The 5,000-nt window shown below is 37.9% G+C and overlaps 1 long non-coding RNA gene and 1 pseudogene across 1 annotated transcript in view; one reads left to right on the top strand and one right to left on the bottom strand.

The window, feature by feature from the left end:
- LOC136840160 (angiotensin-converting enzyme-like) overlaps positions 1-5,000 on the bottom strand; it is a 50,669-nt pseudogene that overhangs the window by 24,310 nt on the left and 21,359 nt on the right.
- Positions 3,293-5,000, top strand: part of LOC136840161 (uncharacterized) — a 54,707-nt gene continuing 52,999 nt past the window's right edge. The window contains exon 1 of the long non-coding RNA XR_010853544.1: positions 3,293-3,444. This is a non-coding gene — a long non-coding RNA (uncharacterized lncRNA). The remainder of the gene's footprint in view (positions 3,445-5,000) is intronic.

The following is a 5,000-nucleotide window of genomic DNA, read 5'->3' as shown; positions in this document are numbered from 1 at the left end:
ACGGGAGCGATCAACAAGTTAGTTACTTAATGAGGTCGTTCAATTAGGCCTTAATTGTATAATGTTGACGTAGGCTGGAATGTTGACATCGCCAGGTGGGCGGATTGTTTACAAGAGGCCCTGGCAAGAAAAACACTTCATTCATCTCCGAGCAATGATTGATAATGACCCCTTTTTGTTAGGTAATGCTCAAATGACGTCGCTTTGTTTCTTTTCTCTTCGCTTCGGTATCTCCCGATGAGGTGGATTTAGCGTTGATCGTCATTAATGTCTCCCGGTATGTTTGTCAGTCAGAGAGAGAGAGAGAGAGAGAGAGAGAGAGAGAGAGAGAGAGAGAGATACATGGAATTTCTTTACATAGCATCTTAAATGTGTGTTTACGTGTGTGTGTTTGTGTCTGTGTGTTTCGTGCTGAAACAAAGATAACTCGAAATTCTTAACATATTTAACCTCTCTCTCTCTCCTTCATTACATATAAATGCATTACTTACTACTACTACTGTATTCTGTTGAACCCTGAAGGCCGTTGATGAAAGTACCCTGCTAATCGACTTTGCTTGCTAAATCTGCATATAATTGTACTCGAGAGTATCTTCATTAAGAGTTGACATTGCAAAGATTCCACGTGCGATGTCAGTTGAAATTAAATGAATTAAGCTAAAATTATTTTGTAGTTCAACTTTCGCTACAGCACGATGGAGGGGAAAATTTAGGGCTTTATTTATTTTTGTTTATTTCTGACGAGTCAGGGAAAGCTGTTGTTTTGACAGAATGTTAATTTTCTTCAGGTAATTTTTCAGCCCTCATTTGACTGTTTTGATATTTTCATTTCCTTTCCTTTAAACCTGATTTAAAAGTCTTGGAGTAAAAAAAAAAATAATTCTGTTATTTAGGTTTAATTGTTCACGAAAGATTTTTCATATCAAAATTTCTCATATAGTTGCTCATAGTTCACACACACACACACACACACACACACACACACACATATATATGTGTGTGTGTGTGTATGTGTGTGTGTGTGTGTGTGTGTGTGTGTGTGTGTATTTCGTATTTTATTGGCTAAATTTCGGGAATGCTTCTGTGTATACCATCAGGCTATTAAAAAGACTGATGCATCACTTATTAAACTTGAATTATGTAAAATGCATGTATGTGTATGTATATGTATATATATGTATATATGTATATCTACGTTTATATGTGTATATGTATGTATATCTGTCTACGTATATAATTTGTGTGTGTGTATAATGTGCGTACGTGAGTACAGTTTCCCCACCTATAAACTGGTACCCATTTAGAAAGAGCATAAATAGAGCGCCCATAACCCCCAAAAGCTGCTCCCCGGAATCCACCGCCCGGTAACCAAAATAGCCACAAGGATGTGATGCGACAGTTCAGGAGGGGGGGAGATAACGTCGAATGTCCCATGTTACCGTCATCCATCATCACCCTTTCCGCGCCTGTCACGCTAAGATCTCTACTTCCGATTCTCTCTCTCTCTCTCTCTCTTTCCTCGAGAACCTTTTCATTCTAATATTTCCTTTCTCATTCCTTGCCTACCAATCTCTAAAGTTCCCGCCTAATGTGTAACTGTCGTTTACCATACTTCTCTTGCCTTTGATTTGGTTTTCCTATGCACTTCTGCCGTTTTCTAGTTAATTAATCTCAAAATTTCCCGCCTATTAAGGCAATCTTCGACTGTTTACTAACTGTTTTCACTATGTATCGTCTGTTCATTTAACTATGTGGTTTCCGCCTTTCCGACTACCCTAACCAGTTAACACAACCGGTCGTCCTCCCACCAGTCTATGTCCACCCTCCCTGTCATCACCAAGTCCTCCTTGAAATCCCCGAGTAGTATAGGCCGATGCTCACAAGTACCTGTCGAAACCTGCTCCTAGATGGATAAAGTGACGCCACAGTAGTTTGTGAAAGGGCTAGTTTGTGAAAGGGCGCAGTAAAGGGACATGCTTAAAATGGGAGAAGTATAGAGGGGCCCCGTTGTAAGGGTGATTCTAGGATGCTCGAAGGGATCTTTGTCTTGAGAATTCTTGGTTGAATCGACGTGATAGGATACTGTGAAATGGTTCCAATCTAAATAATAAAGTTTGTTTAACAGTTATGCTTTATGGTTGGATTTAGTGACATTACATTCGGGAAAACTGATTTGTGGAAATAAAACTATATGAATCTCGTAAAAAAAGAATACAGTATCTAATCTGCTCTGGAGAAAACGAAGTAAACTACAAGGGATACTTTAAATATTTTGCAATTCTCTGCCATTACGTTGGTTCACTTCTCCCTAGATGTTGAAATGACACAATATTTCTTCTTATTCAGTCTTATACTTCCCGTAGATTACAAGATTGTTTACCATATTCCACTGGTAGCACGTGATTTAGGCCAACTTCTTGCGATAACACTCACTACGTTAAAAAAAAAAGTGAAATATTTCATCTTTTGTTTATGCAGTTCAACCAAGTCTAGGCACCATTTCTGAAACACAGTACTGTAAGACATTAAAATGTTCGTAGAATTTTTTTTCTCGGGTGGATAAGGTATTGCTGATTTTTTTCTTCATAGTCAGCATGTACCAACATCACGGGTCTATCAAAAATCTAGTAAATTTAGGTACACTTCTGTAGCTGTCAAAGGAAAACCCTTCAAAAATGGATAGCCCCGGGTAACTGGAAGCAGATAGTAAACTGTTACTCTTACGAATGAATATGTCTAGAGACCTCTTTACTCTTTTACAGACCTCAGGAACAAGGATTAATTGATTGAAGTTAACTGGCGTCAAACAGCTTTGGACAATAACGACACCGAATCTGAGAAAGGCCAATTTACGCTGGTGTAGGTATACCTGTGAGAGATGCAGTTTAAACATTCGGCCACATAGGTACTAATAAACTGTTGCTCCGTCATGTAAAATAAAACAAAGAGCCGTGGGAGATGCAGTTTAAACATTCGGCCACAGAGGGACTAGTAAACTGTTGCTCCGCCATGTAAAATAAAGCAAGAGCCGATTGAGTTTCGTTGTAGCTTTAAATGCTGAATAATAGTAATAGACTGTTACGGTAACGTTGTTATATCCTCAGTCTTTGGAAGACTGGCTCTCAAAACCTTCGGTGCGACAGGTTTAGCCATTTAAATCTCTCTCTCTCTAACTACACAAATGAACCAGGTACTTGAAGCAAAAACTTCTTGCTATACTAGCAGCTTTTTATTTACGTAAAGCAGCGAGCAAGTGGTGAACTGAGGACGAGCCAGCTGACTTAACCCTTGCATATTTGTCAGAGTCGGCGAGACGAGCTGCGTGTGTGTTTTGTGGAAAGAAGATTGATTGTTGCCATAAATTTAGTTGAATGTAAATACTAGGAACGTGTAAATAAGGGGATGAGGATAACAGAAATGAGCGCATTACTTGAGATACTTTAGGTGAGATATCGCTTTCTGTGTAGTTTCCAAATGACGTGCTTGTTTTATAATGTGTTTATGAAGTGGATATAATTATCGTAAGCAGTCTTTAAATTGCCTTAAATAAGGCAAAGGCAATAATGAAAAGTCCACGAGCCTCTGTAATTCAACGACAATTCAGGAAAACAGGTCTCTTGTGTTTCGTTTTGCTTTTTATTATTTTATTAATTATCATTCTCCTCGTTTGGTGATAAAAACAAGCAATTCTCTCTTTCCTTTGTCCCCATTTCCTCTTACTCAAATCACCGCTAACTAACAACCGCATACATTATTAAGTCGTCTTTTGAATGCTGTCTTGTTTGAGCATATTAGTTTTTCTAGTCAAATTATACACAAAGTTTATGCAGACAAGAGGGTGCTCAAACTGAGCGCACATCTATTAAACGCAAATGACGTCAACGGGGTTGTCTAAGAAGTACTCGGGTATAGTACTACAATTAGGCAGTGGTTTCCAGTGGAGTGTCATTATCCATGAGTCTAATGATTTCAAATGGCGTGTCTCGCACTACTCTATATTCAGCGCGATTTTTCCCACTAATAATATATACAGCTCTTCGCTTAGCGGCGTGTAATGGAATATGTCTCTATATCAATACTCAAGCAAGTAAAATGAAACTGCTCTCTCTATTTATTCACGAATTTAGAACATTCATATCTAGAATAGCTTACGCAGAGATTGAGACTACATCTCACATCGGAATTTCTTACAGTGCGTTTAATGTAGATTTCAAGCGGAATTTTCTCATTAACGCCTCAAATATTTAAAGACTTCCATCAAATTCTTGCTTAATCATCCATTTTATATCTTTTATTATAAAAACACGTTAATGCAGTTTTACACTTATTTCATAGTATTTACATAATTTTACAATGATAATTTTTCTTCTTACCAGGACCTCCTATTTTTTTATAAACAGAACATTACATTTTTTTCTTTAACCATTTTTATTACATTTTATCCATATTCTTAAATCGATGTAAAATATGTTTACATACATCAGTGCTTAATAAATATGATACAAAGTAAATCTCAACAATGGTAATATTATAATCCCAAAATTCTGAAAGTTGCATTCCATTAGAGCAACTTCAAGCGAAACATCTGTATTTATTCAAACATTTAATGACTTCCAGTGAAAAGCCTCTCATTACTGTGCACACAGAACACCTTCAAACGAAATGTATTTCCTTATTCACTCATGCCCCGGGACTGCGGTCACAGGTACGAAAGTCTTGGGTTGACGAGGCCGGACTGATGACGTCACGAGGACCTGGCCCTTCCCACACAGGCTCCTGCCGGCGTCGCCTCAGGTAATTGCTCACGAATTACGTCAGCAAAATTTCAATGTAAAGACAGCTAAACAAAACAACGGCCCAGTTGGCGTCAGGCTGCTATACTTCCATGACAGGAACATCAACAATAATAAATACGTTATTAGAGAGTAATTATTAGAGAGTAATAATACGAGATACAATGAAACGAAGTGCGTCACTGGAAGATAATTGTACGAAATACC

The sequence above is a fragment of the Macrobrachium rosenbergii genome, chromosome 7, assembly GCF_040412425.1.
Source record: "Macrobrachium rosenbergii isolate ZJJX-2024 chromosome 7, ASM4041242v1, whole genome shotgun sequence".
Classification (NCBI taxonomy): Eukaryota; Metazoa; Arthropoda; class Malacostraca; order Decapoda; family Palaemonidae; genus Macrobrachium; species Macrobrachium rosenbergii.
The sequence above is the reverse complement of the archived record's forward strand: the minus strand, read 5'-3'. Positions and strand labels throughout refer to the sequence as shown.